The sequence below is a fragment of the Canis lupus genome, chromosome 8 (assembly GCF_011100685.1).
Source record: "Canis lupus familiaris isolate Mischka breed German Shepherd chromosome 8, alternate assembly UU_Cfam_GSD_1.0, whole genome shotgun sequence".
NCBI lineage: Eukaryota > Metazoa > Chordata > Mammalia > Carnivora > Canidae > Canis > Canis lupus.
The window spans coordinates 50,210,636-50,227,934 of record NC_049229.1 but is presented as its reverse complement, the minus strand read 5'-3'; the positions used below and the strand labels follow the sequence as shown (position 1 = coordinate 50,227,934).

The 17,299-nt window shown below is 50.7% G+C and overlaps 2 long non-coding RNA genes across 10 annotated transcripts in view; one reads left to right on the top strand and one right to left on the bottom strand.

Annotated features, from left to right (window-relative positions):
* The first annotated feature begins 74 nt into the window (after positions 1 to 74).
* On the top strand, positions 75 to 12,959 carry LOC111097118. Of its 6 annotated transcripts, none has more exons than XR_005363584.1 (7): positions 75 to 349; positions 1,154 to 1,251; positions 1,696 to 1,876; positions 2,896 to 2,942; positions 3,515 to 3,742; positions 5,960 to 5,994; positions 11,514 to 12,959. It is a non-coding gene; the product is annotated as an uncharacterized LOC111097118 (long non-coding RNA). The 6 variants fall into 6 exon arrangements; XR_005363582.1 differs by having other exon boundaries at positions 2,896 to 3,742; positions 11,514 to 12,127; positions 12,584 to 12,959; XR_005363581.1 differs by having other exon boundaries at positions 2,896 to 3,742.
* LOC102156872 overlaps positions 9,394 to 17,299 on the bottom strand; it is a 20,634-nt gene continuing 12,728 nt past the window's right edge. Inside the window, exons 3-4 of one of the 4 annotated variants that reach the window (XR_005363587.1) lie at positions 12,486 to 12,675; positions 9,394 to 12,084 (exon numbers count right to left, since the gene is read on the bottom strand). This is a non-coding gene — a long non-coding RNA (uncharacterized LOC102156872). Of the gene's footprint in view, positions 12,676 to 14,744; positions 15,059 to 17,299 lie in introns of those variants that run through there. The other 3 variants (XR_005363588.1, XR_005363586.1, XR_005363589.1) reach the window with 3 other exon arrangements.

The following is a 17,299-nucleotide window of genomic DNA, read 5'->3' as shown; positions in this document are numbered from 1 at the left end:
GAGGGTGTGGGTGTTTTGCTGGGGACAAGGAGTCCCTTTTTGTTTGTTGTTCTTGGTGTCATTTCCAGACAGATAGGAAGGGAAAAAGCAGTAAACATTCTTCACTTTTGGACAAAAGCTGAGATGAAATTTTTGTCAGGAACCTCCCTGTGGGCCAAGGGTTCTGTCGTCGGAGGTGGAGGGTGGGGAATGGAAGACCCAACTTCCCTCGAGAAAGGTTGAGAGGTTGAGTCGGACGAAGCCAATCCCTCAGATGTGGGATGTAATCACAACGCCCCTCGATGGTTGCCCCTCGCTGTCCACGTGAGCTGTTCAGCAAGGGAGATGCGCCCCTTCTGTTCAGGCTCAGGTAAGGTCATTTTCTGTCACAGAAAAAAATATTTGATCCATTTAGAGATTAAAGCCTCCAGTCACAGGGGCACCTGCCTGGCTCAGTGGGGTGGTGCGTGCAACTTCATCTCTGGGTTTTGAGTTCGAGCCCCATGTTGGGTATAGAGATTACTTAAAAACAAAATCTCTCTCTCTGTCTCTCTTTTTTTAAAGAAGCATCCAGTGTAGCCTGGGTGGCTCAGGTCATGATCCCAGGGTCCTGGGACTGAGTCCCACATCAGGCAGTGGGGAGCCTGCTTCTCCCTCTGTCTGTGTCTCTCTGCTTCTCTGTGTCTCGCATGAATAAATAAATAAAATCTTTTTTTTTATTTTTTTTTTATTTTTATTTATTTATGATAGTCACAGAGAGAGAGAGAGAGAGGCGCAGAGACACAGGCAGAGGGAGAAGCAGGCTCCATGCACCGGGAGCCCAATGTGGGATTCGACCCCGGGTCTCCAGGATCGCGCCCTGGGCCAAAGGCAGGCGCCAAACCGCTGCGCCACCCAGGGATCCCCCTAAAATCTTTTAAAAATAAAAGTAAAAAAAGCATCCAGTCATAGATATGACACTCATCTCCCTTCAGAGAAAAAAAATCTTCCTCCTCCTGCTCTAGGGTCTGTGGTTGGGCTGATGGCGTTCAGGAACAGGGCTGTAGTAGGCTTTGGTCTTTTTCTCACCTGACTGCCTCCCCTTCCTTGCTGGTTGCTTCCAAGGTCTCAGTGGGAGGACTGGTGGGGGGAGAAGAAGTGAGACCAGGGGAATAGGGCAATTCTTTCATGGCAGAGTTGCAGTGTGCTCTGGGCCCAGCAGATGGTGAAAGCTGTTTCCTGGGGCATCTCTTGGGTTCTTCAGAGGTTCCTATCTCTGCATCTCTTTTACAGGTAAGCCACCTGCAACTCCATCTTCAGCCCCTAGGCAACCCAGCATGCCCTTCCAGCTTCTTCCTGCTAAGATCCCTTTACCGCTTTAGGAGGCATTACTGGGCTTAAAGTGATCCCTGGCTGGATCTCTGTCCCACAGCCTGCATCTCGCCCCAGGGAAGCCCTGACAGGGCCCCACTCCAACCCCAGTGCCACGCATCCCCTTGGCATGGGCCTGTGGGGGCCACAAGCCGAGGAAATTCTGGGGCCACCAGAAGCTGGAAGAGATGAGAAAGGATTCTCTCCTTTGGTGGGAGAGCTAGAATTAAGATCCAGACTCTCCACTCTGGTCTTGGATTGTGTTTCCTGCTGAAACCTTGATCTCACACTTCTGGCTTCCAGAATTGTGAGAGAGTAGATGTATCTGTTGTGTTAAGCCTCCTTGTTTGTGATACTTTGTCATAGCAACCCTAAGAAACTAATGCAGTCGTAAGAAACATTGTCATCTCTTCCTTGCTCTCTCTCAAATCACTCATCCTGAGGGAAGCAGGCCACCATGTCATGAAGATCCTCAAGCAGACCTATGGAGAGGTCCACATGGCAAGGAACCAAGGCCTGTCAACAGCCAGCACCAACCTGCCTCCATGTGAGTGAGTAGCCTTAGAGAGCAGGTCCTACAGCCCCGGTTAGGCCTTCAGATGGCTGCAATCCTAGTTGACATTTGACTGCTACCTCCTAAGAAACATGGAATCAGAACACCCAGTTAAGCCATTCCCCAGTTCCTGGCTCACAGAAACTGTGAGATGATCAATGTTTATTATTATTATTTTAAGCTGCCAAGTATTGAAGTAATCCCTTATGCACCAGTAGATAACAAATACTGATATCCATTATACTGGGGCCTTGTTATAACCTGAAACAGGAAGAGTTGCACTGTGGGGTCCTCATACATCACTTGGAATGGTTGGGGGCTGCAGTGCCATTCTCTTTGGGGACATTTCCAGCAATGGCTCTTCAACCATTTGTGGTTAGGTGTCCCAGTTATTCCTTTACCAATGGGCACCTTCCCTGTGCCAGACACTGTGTTAGGGGCTGGGGCTATGGGTGTGAACAGTCCTGTTCATGACCAGTCGCCATGATGGCCATCCCTCTGCTGGTGGGCAGGTATGGGCAAGGAAGACTGCCCCCATTTGCAGAGGCCTGAGGAGGAGGGGGCATGGGGACACTAGGAAGAGGAGCCTTCAGCAGTAGGATCCTGTAAAGGCAGGAAGAGCACTAAGTTTGAAGGTCCACAGAGCAGTGGGAGGTAGCACTGGAACTAGCATCACAGCTCTCCACTCTTGGAGTTCTACTTCTTGAACTGCTCACAGACTGGTTCATGGTACCAGGGTCTCTGCAGATACTTGGAGTCAGGGACTTGAATCCTGCAGGGGCACTGTTGTCTGGATGATAGTGTCTCTATGGAAAGATGGGAGCCCAAAGTCCCCAGATCTTGTGTCTGGTGTGCCAACTTGGCTAAGTCCCTCCCTTTGGGGATCCTTTGAACCATGACACATTAGCCACTTATTCTGAAAAGCCTGAGGGTGAGAAGCCTGGCCCTCTGCAGTCCTAGTCCTTCGTACTGGTATTTTCTAGAAAGGTTAGGTCAGATTTTGCCACCTACAGGAATCTTCCAGGCTGGTCTTTCCCAAGGCAACTTGTACACCTTGCAGGTAAGAATAGCCACCATTTCTGCAGCATCTACTCAGCAGCAAGTGATTTCTAATCTTCCCAGCACCCTTCAAGGCAAGGGATTATGACCCACATTTAGCAGTTCTGAAGAGTAATATTCAAGAACAAGCCCCAGGTCACAAAGCTAATGAGGGGCAGAGTGGGGATTCCAACCTCGACCTGTCAAACCCTAACACCCCTCATGTCCACCTGCCCTTCACTCAGGGGCATTCGGTCTGAGGATTAAAGCCAGTGCCCCAGGAACTGGAATCTTCTCCAGCCTCAGGGGCTTACCAAGGAGGGGTAGACACGGAACAGTGAGGCTGCAAAGAGTGGTAGCTAAAGAGGATGGGGTCTGAGGCCAGATTGCCCAGGTTTGCAGCCTAACTTCCCATTATGCTCCTAGCTGCTGATTCCTCATCTGAAAGATGGAGAGAAGGGCACCTAACTCCTTGGGTTGTCGGGAAGATTAGATGAGATAATACATGAAATTCATGGGAAGAGTAAATAGTCCATGATGTTTGTTTTCTATGAATAAATATTATTGACATTACTGTCCCTTCATGGCCACCAGACTCTTCTATCAGGTCAATATTTGCAAAGGAACACATTTACATGAAACAGATATAAAATTGGAGGCTGATGGAAATTTGTGGCTGGAAGGCTGTTTTCTGCTTTGGGGAGAGATTCTTTCCCAGCTCTAAGACAGCTCCCTGTGCAAGGTGATGAGTGTGATTAATTGCAATCAGCTCCTCTCCACATAATGAGGAAAGTTGGATGTCACCCTGTGGCTTCCGTCCAGGTGAGTGCAGTTACCCATTGGGTCCACAGGATGTCGCTAACAATCATGCTTCTGCTACCCGCCGCCAAACCAAGATGCTCAGGGCCTGGAACTCAGGAGCAGACTCCCAGTCGGGGAAGAGACATTACCAGGGGCTGAGCAGTCTTCAGCAAGACCCTTTGAAACCGTTCTTGACACCACAACAAGGTGTGAATAGAAGGGAGGGTATGTGGTGGCCAGGAGTGACCTCGCTTAGGGGGAACCCAGGTAACGAGGTACAGAGCTAGAAGAGTACCAGGGTCTCCTCCTGCCTCCCAATTAGGTATGCCAACCCTACATTTGTCCAGTGTGTGTAAAAGGCTCAGTTGGGAACAAGAGCCTGGTTTCTGGGTCCCTAGGGATGGCCACCTCAGGGAATGTGATTTGAAGATAGGGGTTCAGGGAACCCTGGGTGGCGCAGTGGTTTAGTGCCTGCCTTTGGCCCAGGGCGCGATCCTGGAGACCCAGGATCGAATCCCATGTCGGGCTCCCAGGGAATGGAGCCTGCGTCTCCCTCTGCCTATGTCTCTGCCTCTCTCTCTCTCTCTCTGTGTGACTATCATAAATTAAAAAAAAATTAAAAAAAAAATGAAGATAGGGGTTCAGCTGTAAAAAAAATGAAGATGAGAGTTCAGGGAGCCATGGGAGGGCCTCTGCTCCTTTCCCTTAGGCTGCCTACTGATTTCTGCTCTTTTAATGGCAGGAACAATAGAATTAGCAATTCATCCTCAAACTAGGGTGCTCACAAAGCCAGCCCCTCAGAAAAATGCTTGCTCCCAGGCCCTGCTCCTGAGCAGAGGGTTCTTGGGGAGCCTGGGCAAGTGTCTAACTCTGGTGAGAAGAGGCTGCCAGACAGCATGAATTTCTCCACCTAGAACCATTCTTAGAAGCCTACTCTGATTGGAAGGGAAGCACCAGAGATGCAAGAAGCTATGGTCCAGGTGTCTCACTTGCACAAAGGGAAGGCTGTTCTGAGGGGACGAGAGCATGTTTGTGGAGGGTCCACTGTGTGTACACAGTAGATGCCTGGGAAGCTCTGTTCCCATCTCCTTCCGCGCTTCCTCAGAGCCTTCTAGAAGGGGCCAGCCTAGCCCCATCCCAAGACACTATTCTTTCTTTTCTGATGATCAGTGTTTGGGAGTTCTGTGATTTCTTTCCCCTTTCTCTCCATTTTGGCAGAATCACCTCTCAGCAGAGGAGCTACTTGCCCTGAGGCTCCAATCCACCTGACCTGGAGGGCCTGGCCTCAGGGAAGTCGGCCTGGGCCTGAAAAGCAAACAATGCAGTAGAAAGTGGAGCATTTCCTCCTCTGTGAAAGGGCAGCAGGAGAGGGAGAGGGCCTTCTCCTCCAGGCACTGTGCTTTTGACTAAGGCAGTTAGCGAGGAGTTTAGGGAGGGGAACAGCCTTCACACCTCCCATCTGTGGACCTGGAGCAGGGAGGATGACCCCCACCCCTACTGAGAGGTGGAATCCCTGGAGGAGAAGGGAATGCCCAGGACTTGGAAGTGTGGGTTTTTTTGGAGAGCTGTTGGAGGTAGGGACAGGGACCCAGAGACATACAACCAGCCTGGGATTGATTTGTTTTTATTGCTTTTTAAAAATCATGTGAATGATCTATGTTCATTGAAAAAAAATTAGAAAACACAGATAAGCCAAGAGGAGACAACGAAAGTCATTTGTTAATGTCTTGGCAAATATCCCTTTTCTATGCTTAGATACATAGAGAATATTTTTGTTTGGTCAATAACATGTTTTCTTACTAAAAAAAAAAATGTTTTCCTACTGTACATTGCTTAAAAACCTGCCTTGTGGAGTGCCTGGCTGGTTCAGTTGGTCGAATTCTTGATCTTGGGGTTGTGAGTGCAAGCTCCACATTGGGCAAAGAGATTACTTAAAAAAAAAAAAAAAAAGAAAAGAAAAAATAAAGAAACCCTGGGGTGCCTGGGTGGCTCAGTTGGTTAAGCATCTGCCTTCTGCTCAGGTTGTGATCCCGGGGTCCTGGGATCAAGTCCTGCATCGGGCTCCCTGCTCAAGTGGGGAGCTTGCTTCTCCCTCTGCCTCTGACTCTCCCTCTGCTTGTGCTCTCTCTCTCTCTCTCTCTCTCTCTCTCTCACACACACACACACACACACACACAGGTTAATAAAATTTTAAAAAGAAAAAGAAAAGAAAACCTGCTTTGTTGTCTTTCTCAACAGAACAATATACTATGACATCTTTTGGGGACCAGAAGGTAAGTGTACTTCATCTCTCATGTTCCTGGCTCTGGGGTGGTGACTGGTGATTGGAACTTGCCCTGGTGACTCTGCCTGTCTCTTCTCGGCAGCAAAAAGGAGCCAGGCGCCCGCATGGGGCTTGGGCCTGGATGTTGGTCCTTGGGCAGCTGGGACAGGCTGGAGACAGCAGGGCAGAGAGCTGTTGCAGAAAAAGGACATGCTTTCCCAACAGAATCTTGATGATCTTGACCACTCCAGCCCCTAACGGAGTAGAGCTCCCTCCCCCCGCCCCGTTCCCCACCCCCACCCCACCCCCGGGGTAGGGGTTGGGGCAGGAAATGAACAAGGACAAAGCTGCACAGAAGGGGGGGATGCAAGTGAAGTAGGCAGGAGCCAAGTTTGCACAAGTGCTTAAGCCCACAGGCTCTGGAGTCTGACAAGGACCTGGCTTCCAATTCTGGCTTTGGCACTAACCAGCTGTGTGGCCTGGATCAAGTTATTTAACCTCTGAGCTTCCAATTACCTAGTTGTAAATCAGAGCGGTACCTACCTTATCCAGTTTTGGGTTTTTATTTTTAAGACTTTATTTATTTATTCATGAGAGACACAGAGAGAGAGGCAGAGACATAGGCAGAGGGAGAAGCAGGCTCCCCTTGGGGAGCCCAATGTAAGACTCAATCCCAGAACCCCGGGATCGTGCCCTGAGCCGAAGGCAGATGCTCAACCACTGAGCTGCCCAGGTGCCCTACCTTATCGAGTTTGTGAAAATTAAGTCAGACCTCCAGTACCCAGGCGATGGTAGCCAGAGTTATTTTTATCATCATCAGGTAAGTGGGCCTGGAGAGCTGTGCACAGAAGATGAATGTGCGTTTCCCCAAGTTCATAGCTATGGCTGAGTTTTTGGTATAGGGCCAGGCTTGGGTGCGGGTAGCTGGGATAGAGATAGGAAGTAATGGGAAGGGAGTTAGAGGGGAGCTTAGCACCATAGCCCCTTTGGAATCAGGTAAAGGCTCTGGTCACCCTTCCAGTTAAGGAAGATGTTGGATGTGTCCATACCACACCCCCCCTTACCTACTGCGCTGGAAGAGGCCCCCTCCTCCTGGGGGTGCAGGGCAAAGGTCTCAGGCTGGATCATAAGAATGAGGAGGGACGCCTGGGTGGCTCAGTCGGTTCAGTGTCTGCCTTTCAGCTGAGTCCTGATCTCAGGGTCCTGAGACGGAGCCCTGTGGTGGGCTCCCTGCATCAGGGTGTTGTGGGGGTCGGTCTGCTTCTCCCTCACCCTCTGCCCCTACCCCCACTTGTTTTCTCTCTCTCAAAAAAATAAATAAAATCTTTAAAAGAAGAATAGGAACAAGGTAGCAGTACCTGCACCTGTTTGTGCAGGTGGGGGAGAGAGGGCTGTATTTAGCTGGAGGACCCTGGCCTGGGAAAGAGGTGGAGAGTGAGTGGTCACTGGAGGATGGCCACCTGGCCGCCAGATCGCGTCTCCAGTGAGCAGAAGGGGGCGGGTACTGTGACCCAATGGTCACCTAGGTCCACCCTCCAGGGGAGCAGGGGCCCCGCCGGCCTCCTTGCCTGGACACCGGTGGCCTGGGCCCTTCCCACACAGCTGCTAATTAGGAGCAGCTTCTCCAAGGGCAGAGGGCTGTGCTCCCAGCAGTTGGACTGGTGGTAGATGTTCAAGAATGAGAGTATGTCTGCCTGTGTTCTTTTAACTTCTCCAGAAAGGTCACCATGGGGTCTCCATTACAAGCGGTCTTGAGCCCAGTATGATTTTCTCCTACAATTGAATCTACTCCCTGGATGGCTTCCAGTGTTCAAGCCGATGACAATTGCCTGTCTTTGCAATTGATTTCCTGGAAGCTGCTGGCCGGCCAGCAGCCACATGATGGATGTGTGCTAGGGGGACTGGTGCGGCCGGCGGGGCACAGGAGGCTGTGAGCCACCCTCCCACATCATGGCAGGGTCTGTCAAATGTAGGACGCACGCGCTCCTGCCCACCCGCTCCGCCTAGAGGTAGCAACGCCTAGAGGACAATTCACACATGTGTACCAAGAGGCATGGGCAGGGATGCTGGCTGCAGAATCGTCTGTGTGGAAAAAAAAACTGGAGACACCTTATCTGTTTATGGGGGATGGGAGGGACTGCTGCATTCTGAATGTGAAGGGCATCCTCTGGAATCATCCAGAGGCACCACGTACCATGGAAGCCTTTTAATTCATGCTCCCCAGAGTTGAGGGAACAAATGGGACCAGGAGTGAGGGTGTGAGTGCAAAGGGGGTGATTGAGTCCACTCTGTTATATCCATGTGCTATATTATGCAGAAGTTTAAACAAACAAACAAGGATGCTCCATATATGTTGACATGAGAAAATGTCCAGGACATACTGTTAATAGGGAGAAAATTGCAGACCAATAAAGTCAACAGGATAGTATTTGTGTAACAGCAAAGAAAAACAAAGACCCTGGCACCATATACCCGTACACATGAACGTACATGCGTGTGTGTGTGTGTGTGTGTGTGTAAATGCTTGGCAAAAGTCTCTGATGATACACTGCAAACTGCTAGTGCAGGTTACTGCTGCGGAAAGTGGTGATAATTGATGAGAGATGGAAATAAAAGGAACTCTTCTTTTCTTTCTTTCTTTTTTTTTTTCAAAGATTTTCTTTGACAGAGAAAGTGAGAGAGCACAAACAGGGAGAGCTGCAGAGGGAGAGGGAGAAGCAGGCTCCTCGCTGAGCAGGGAGCCCTATGCAGGGCTCTATCCCAGGACCCCAGGACCATGACCTGAGCTGAAGACACTTTTTTTTTTTTTAAGATTTTATTTGTTTATTCATGAGAGACACACAGAGAGAGGCAGAGACATAGGCAGAGGGAGAAGCACACTCCCTGCAGGGAGCCTGATATAGGACTGGGCCCCAGGACCCTGGGATCACGACCTGAGCCAAAGGCAGATGCTCAACCACTGAGCCACCCAGGTGCCCCTAAAAGAAATATTTTGCTTTTTCCTCTCTATACCTCTGCGTGCACTTTTTTTTTTTTTTAATGGAGAGGAAAAAAAATAGTGTAAAGAAAAGTGCCCTCCTTTTCTGTATGCTTCTCGCCTGACCACAGCCTCCACCAAATTCCCATTTCTTGCCATTCTCCTTGGGATAGTGAGCTCCTCCCAGGTCCCTTAGCTTTTCCTCTCCAAGGGGAAGTCCTGGGTAGGAGAGCCGATGTTGCTTGGACTCTAATCCAAAGGCCCCTGGAACACTGGAGAGGACCAACAGGAGCCCGACATCTATCCTAGACTTCTTCTTTTTTTTTTTTTTTTTTAAGATTTTATCTAATTATTCATGACAGACACACAGAGAGAGAGAGAGAGGCAGAGACACAGGCAGAGGGAGAAGCAGGCTCCATGCACCGGGAGCCTGATATGGGATTCGATCCCGGGTCTCCAGGATCGCGCCCTGGGCCAAAGGCAGGCGCCAAACCGCTGCGCCACCCAGGGTTCCCCCGCTACGCCACCCAGGGATCCCCATCCCGGACTTCTGACCCGAGTCCTGCATGTGGGGGTCATGTCCCCCAGCACACACTGCAGAGACAGCCCGTAGTGGGGCAAAGCCCTTCCTCTGCGGGCTTGCAGCAGGGGAGACGCGTGGGAAGGAGCCCACCAAGGCTGAGGCATACAAAGGGTGGAGCCATGTCAAAGAAAACTCCTTTTTCTAGGGGGGACGTGCCAGCCCAGGCCCGTGTGTCTGCCAGACCTGCCGCAGGCCCAGCCCCAATTGCCAGGGGGCCTCTGCTTCCTCCTTCCTGTTCTTGAAGGAAGAACAGGGAATGAGGGCAGGACACATGGATCCCACACCTCTTCTGCGCCAGGAGCCTACCTAGGTTCTTGACACTTAGCTCATTCACACCTCTTCGCCATGCCACCCTGTAGGTGAGGCTCAAGGGCATGGAGGTGGGCATCACTTGGCCACGCAGCTGAAGAGCAAACACGGAGCTGAGATCCTTGCACAGATCCCTGTGCTCCCACCACACCCCAGCACAGCCTCGCAGCTCGGCAGGCTTCAGGGAGGGTGCCATTGTCCCTCTCTCCTAGAGAGCAGAGAAAGAGGTGATGGAGGGAGCCAGTGGTATGGACCCCAGCAAGGAGCCCAAAGGGGAAACCAGTCTCCAGGGGCTCCCTGCAGCTTCCTGCAGCAACCTCGCCAGCTCTTCAAGGGGGGTGCTTGCAGGGATCCTCCTGGCTTTCCCTGGCTTGTGCTGACTTCCCTTATTGAGCTCAGACTCTGCTCTGCTGGAGGTGGGGTCAGTCAGGCTTTGTCCGGCCCCATGGATTTATCCGCCTTCCCTCTGGCAACCCTTCTCCTGGCCACATGGGCAGGGCCCCTTCTTCCAAACTCTGCTTCCTTCCTACCAACACCGTGTAGCTAAGATTGGGTTTTCCGTGATAGCAAATCAGCAAAATCTGATGGTTAGTACAGCTCAGATCCCAGCTCTGCCATCACTAGCCATGTGACCTAGAGGATGTCTCTGAACACATCCACATGTCCGCGTCTTCACCTGTGAAAGAGAAATGATGATAGCATCACCACACGTGAGTAACAAGAACAACTCCTGGCCGGTGGTCCGAGCTCTGTATGTCTTCACTGGTACTGTCTCTTCCTACACAGGCCTCATGAAGGGTGGGTCATTCTGCAGACCCAAGCCTGGGAGGAAATCAGAGTGGGCTGGATGGAAACCAGCCCGTGGGCCTGATGAACTGCCATATGGTGCTTTTCTCAGAACCATATAAGGGAAGAACAAGTTCATGTGCCAGGTGGGGAGCTGATGGAGGCCAAGGAGGGAAATAACAGAGACATGTTTTAAAACGTTCTTTTGGGGGGCACCTGGGTGGCTCACTCGGTTAAGTGTCTGCCTTCGGCTCAGGTCATGATCTCGGGGTCCTGGGATCGAGGGCCGCATTGAGCCTGAACTCCCTGTTCAGCGGGGAGTCTGCTTCTCCCTCTGTGCCTCTTCCTGCTCGTGCTCCCTTTCTCTCAAATAAAGACATAAAATCTTAAAAAAAATCTTAAAAAAAAAAACACAAAAACCTCTCTTTTTGCTTGCTTGCTCCAAAGCCTGTGGCCTCCCATAGCTCATTGTCAGGTTTGCAGGACTCCACACCGGGAGGGAAGGCAGGGGGTGTCTTTTCTATAGGCAGATGCAGCAATTCCAGGTCATCTTGTGGAAGAGCCCTCAAGGAAAGGTGGGGCAGCTGGGGGAGGAGGAGGAAGTGGACCAGCCCATCCTCAGAGAGATGCGAAGGGCCTGGCACACTGACAAGCTCAACCACCGGCAGGTCCTGCTTGGTAGCAGCTGTGGGCAAAGCCAACGTGAACATCTTTAGCAGACTGCGTTTTCTCCTTGTTTCTTTTTCCCTGCAAGAGATTCCTTAAAGAAATTAAGTGTTTCTTAAAAAAAAAAAAGGTAATAACACTCAGAACCCTCATAGCCAGCCCTAATTCCTTTTCTGGAACATTTGTATTTATCTATCTTCCCCACCAGGCTGCCTCTGAGGATGAGACTATCTGTCCTGCGCACCACCGTGTCCTGATGCACTGTGCCCGAACAAACGATTGATATGTATTTGTGGACAGAATGATGGAAAGAGGGATCTGAAAACCTGGGAGACCTGATGAGGCCTCTCATGTGTGAAAGGGCCTCCCATTATACGCTTCCATGGAACCTGGTACTTCTCATGACTCTTATCACATTTTGCAATTACTATGAATTTGTGGAAGTATTACATTGATGCCTCTGAAGGCTGTGACTGATTTGTTTCTCATTGTCTCCCCTGTGCCTGGTACAGTGCCTTGTACCTGCTAGGTGCTCTGCAAACAGGAACTGTATGAGTGAACGAATGAATATGTGCAAAAGGCACTATGGGCTCAGGTGACTCTGAGCTCCAGCAGCGCAGTGAGAGGTGGTGGTGGGGAGGGGTTTGTGCCATAGCTGCAGGGGTTCAAAACCAGTCAGTTGTTACTAGCTGTGTGGCCTTGGGTTGGTTACTTACCTCTCTGTGCGTCACCTTGTTTATCTGCATGGTGGGAATAATAACAATACTCATTTTGTAGGGCTGCAAGAGGATTAAATGAGTCATACATGGAGCATGCTTACAGGTGAGTCTGCCCCACGTTAAGCACCACCAGAAGTCATGTCTTGTTGTTATCAAAGTGCCTAGCAGTGAGCTCCCTCTTGCTTTAACCCTGGAGAATTCTCAGGGTCTCAGGCTCAGCTTCTGGAAAATTCTCTCTAGTAGACAGGGCTAATAACGAGACCCAAGGAAGAAGCGCAGGGTTTACATTTGGATCGACCCTCCCAGGATTTGCTATCCCCACCTGCCCGGGGCCTCAAAGATGGTCCTAGGCAGTGTGTTTGGGGTGCGGCCTGGCTCCCACCCCTCTGGCTGCTCCCCACAGCATGGAGCTGGCGTCCCTGGCCTTCCCTCACCACCCGCCTGGCACGGAGCTGACTCACCGCCAGGAGGGGTGGTGATTAGCATGCAGGGCAGGTACCCGGAGGAAAGCTGTCTCCATGCAACAGCTCTTGATGTGTTTCTCTGATTAATGTGGCAGAGAGAACATTGCAGCTTTTTCCTGAATGGTCGCCACGTGGAGCTGGAGTCATTAGCATCACGTCTCCCGCTTGCCATGACCTGCTGACCACCCTAAGTAGATAAAAATGAAAATGGCCAAGACAGCTGCAAGGCTCCGAAACAAACTGCCTGGTGGCTCTGCAGAGTCTTTTATGTGCAAGGTTTCCCGAACAGCCCCGCCTTCCCCATCCTCTCAAACCCCTGTAAAGCGGTCCTTAAAGTTTCTGCTTCTCTGACTGCCAGTCCCTGGGGAGGGCAGAGCCCCTTTCTCAGGAATGGAGCCCAAATGTGAGCCATGTCACTGCCGCCCCGCAGGTGTGTGCCCAGGTGGAAGAAGAGAGGAAGACGGAGAGGGGGCCCGGGGAGAGGGGCCAGGCTGGGCAAAGGGCAGGCGATGGGAGGGAGCTGAGGGGTCTGCACTGGGGCAGAAGGGGCAGGTGGGGTGAAGACTGGGGACTTGGACTTTATCCTGAGGAACTGGAGAGTTCCCTGGGGTGGAGGAAGGGGGTCTTGCAGAATATGCAACAGGACATTAGAAAGGTCCCATAATCCAGGCAGGTGATGCTGCTGCCTTGAATTAACACCACGCATTTCCTCAGCGCCCTTCCTCCCACCCAGGAGCTGGAGCATCTATTTGCAATTTCTGCAGGATAAAAACTGAGACACCCGAGGGCCACCTTACAGCTTCCCAAAGGATGGGAGTGATGATAGGAGGTATGTCTTTGATCTTGCCTTGGCTCTGTGTGGTTGGAGTCAAGTTGCCATTACGATTCTGAGTTATTGGGTTTGGATTTTTTTTTTAAGATTTTATATACTTAGGGAAGTGGGTGGGGAGATGGGGTAACTGGGTGGCGGCCACTAAGGAGGGGCACTTGATGGGATGAGCACTGGATGTTATACTGTATGTTGGCAAATTGAATTTAAATTTTTTTAAATGTTAAAAAAAGAACTTAAAAAAATAAAAATACCCTTTGTTTTTTAAAATAAATATCACAGGGACGCCCAGGTGGCCCAGCGGTTTAGCGCCTCCCTTCAGCCCAGGGCGTGATCCTGGAGACCCAGGATCGAGTCCCACATCAGGCTCTCTGCATGGAGCCTGCTTCTCCCTCTGCCTGTGTCTCTGCCTCTCTCTCTGTGTGTCTCTCTTGAACAAATGAATAAAATTTATTTTTAAAAATAAATAAATATCACAATAAAAAAGATTTTAGGGATGCCTGGGTGGCTCAGTGGTTGAGTGCCTGCCTTTGGCTTAGGACATGATCCCGGAGTCCCAGGATGGAGTTCCACATCAGGTTGCCTGCGTGGAGTCTGCTTCTCCTCCCTCTGCCTATGTCTCTGCCTCTCTGTCTCTCATGAATAAATAAATAAAATCCTTAAAAAAATAACATAAACATTTAAAAAAGATTTTATATATTTATTTGACAGAGAGGGTGAGCAGCAGAGAGAGAGGGCAAGAAATTCTCAAGCAGACTCCCCGCTGAGCACGGAGCATGACGTGGGGCTTGATCTCAGGACCCTGAGGTCCTGACCTGAGCGGAAAGCAAGAGTTGGATGGATGCTCAACCCACTGAGCTACCCAGGGTTGGTTGGTTGTTTTTTTCTAAGTCGCCCCTCTCCTTCCCTGAGCCTCAGCTCCCCAGCCAGGCGGTTAGGGGTGGGGGCGAGGAGGTAGAGGCCGGCCCCTGGGCTCCCTGGGCAGAATGATGATAAGAGGGGCGCAGCAGTTCTCAGCAAGCGAGAGCCCTTGCCAGCTCCACGCCCCCACCACTGTGCCTCCGCCGCCCCCTCCACCAGCAGCAGGCCCGCAGCCGCTTGCCAGAAAGCAGGCCCGTGAACTCAGCCCAGGCTGGAAGGGAATGAGCAATGGTGCTAATTGCGGAGCCGGCAGGAGAGGCTGGGAGGAGGCAGCAGAGAGAGAGAAATCATCTTGCGATGCGCCAATTACTGATCAGCTGGGACATAATTGCGGGGCTGCCATCCCGGCTGCTGGAGGTACCAGGCCTCCCTCTCGTTAATCAACGATAATCCAGAATTACGACCCTTAATGACTTGCAAAGACACTTATGCACACACGCACACATGCTCTCACACGGACACAAGTAATTGATAATCAACCATGTAATTTGAGGCAATAATTCTGTCCGGGCCAGATGACAGGCTCCACCCTGCCAGCAGAACAGAACCCGAATCACAGCCGACTGTGCGGCCACGGGGCAGCTTCTCAGGAGGAGGGTGGGGGGGCTCCTTCCTGTCTCCGGAGTGGGTGCCGAGGGGGCCTCCAGTTGTCTGCAGGCAGTAGGAGCGTGGAGAGTTGTTCTTTCCTGCTCTTGCTCGTCTGTAGTTTCCAACTTTTGCACATTGTTATTTGTAGCATTCGCAAACCTCATTGCTGTTGTCTTCCCTTATTCGTGGCCCTAAACCAATGCTCTCAAACCTCAGTGTGCCTTCACATCACCTAGAGAGATAGTTAAAAATGAGGATTTCTGGGCTCCACCCCCTGGTGATTTAGACTCCAAGACTTGGTGTGGAACACAGGAATTGCAGATTGGTTAAGTGTACCCAAGTGATTTGGATGCAGATGGTCCATGTACCATACTTCGAGAACTAAGAGTCTAAACCAGTGGCTCTTGACCCTGGAAGTACATTGAAATCATCCGGGGAGCTTTCAGAAAACTCTGATGATGAGTGGGCTCAATTCCAGAGGGCTCAACTGGCATCTGTCTTCCCAATTTGCCCTCTTCTCTCTACCTTGGGAACTACTTGATGCCTGAATCCTCTCAAACCTCAACCGGCATAGGAATCACCTGGACATTTGTTAAATTGTGAATTCTGGTGCGGGGAGTAGGGTGTCCCGCCTTCCCAAACACATTCCCAGGTGATGACAGCGCTGGTCCCAAAGTAAGACGCTCTCTTCCTTGGCTCCAGGCCCAACCACATGAACTCAGGTGCCCAAAAAGTCCAGTTTATGAAGCTCTTCTGGGAAAGACCCCGTGGCTGGGTCTGCAAAGGTGAATCTGACCCAGTTTTGTTCAGATGGTTGACTGTGAGTCACATGTTAGGTTCTTATAGGATCCTGAGAATAAGACAAACTTAGGCTGGTCCATAGACCATGAAACTCTTGATCTTGGGGTCATGAGCTCAAGCCCCATGTTGGGCATACAGCTTTTTTTTTTTTTTTTTAAACAAATGTTTTTTTTTTAAGATTTATTTATTTATTTATTTATTTATTTATTTATTTATGATAGAGAGGCAGAGACACAGGAGGAGGGAGAAGCAGGCCCCATGCCAGGAGCCCGACGTGGGACTTGATCCTGGGACTCCAGGATTGCACCCCAGGCCAAAGGCAGGCGCTAAACCGCTGAGCCACCCAGGGATCCCCCATACAGCTTATTTTAAAAAATGGAGCTCCTGGGTGGCAGAGTCAGTTAAGTGTCCAACTCTTGGTTTGGGCTTAGGCTGTGATCTCAGGGTGGTGGGATCAAGCCCCTCATCAGGTTCCCCTCAGAATCTGCTTGAGACTCTTCCTCTTCCTCTGTCCTCCACTATAATAAATTAAAAAATCTTAACAACAACAAAAGACAAGCTTAGGCTTACTCAGGTGCTGAGATCCTACCTAGGAAGTAGAAAAATTTGGTTCCTGTTCTCAACAAAACAAGATATAATAAATTCTTGTGAATCTAGGTACAGAACATGGAGGTGTCATTGGGCAAGAGGGCCCAGGAAGATAAAACATGGACATGTGCCTTGTGGCAGGGATCTAGCAGGCTCAGAGCCCCTCAAAATAAGAGTGTCCTGGGTCAGACTCAGGGTCTGGGAGGAGGGCAGTGAGGAGGCTGGGGAAGTTAGTCATTCTCTCACCATGGCCACAAATGTCTTCCATTCTGGTATGTATGTATTGCCATACCCTTCAAGAGGAGAACTCTAGGGCATCCCTGGGTGGCTCAGCAGTTTAGTGCCTGCCTTCGGCCCAGGGCGTGGTCCTAGAGTCCTGGGATCAAGTCCCACATTGGGTTCCCTGCATGGAGCCTGCTTCCCCCTCTGCCTGTGTCTCTGCCCACCCCCACCCCCCACCTCTCTCTCTTTGTGTCTCATGAATAAATGAATAAAATCTTAAAAAAAAAAAAAAAAAAAAAAAAGAGGAGAACTCTGTTTCCCCTCCTCCTGAATCTGGGCTGACCCTATGACTTGCTTTGACCAGCAGAACATGGTAGAAGCAACACTGTGCTAGCCCCTAGGAAGCCTGACAGCTTCTGCTTTCATTCCTTTGGAAGCCAGCTGCTATGTAAGAAATCCAGCTACCCTGAAGCCACCATGCTGGCCACATGGACAGGCCACATGGAGGAGGGCTGAGGCGCCAGGTGTGTGAATGAAGCCTTCCTGGCCCTTCCCTCCCAGTCCAGCAGCCAGCTGAACGCAGCCAAACAAATGACTCCAGGTAACTCACCAGCCGAGAACCACCCAGCTGAGCCCTGCCCAAATTCCTGACTCACAAAATCATGAGAAAGAATAAATTGTTGTTGTAAGCCACTAACTTTTCCAGTTGATTGTTACACAGCAATAGATTACTGAAACACTTGGGTTCTTGTCTCAGTTCAGACAGTCACAGGTGAGATCAGTAAACTTGCCGGGCCTGTTTTCTGTTCTGAGCAACATGACGGTAAAGTGATGTCATGCATCCAAACCGCTGTGCACGGGG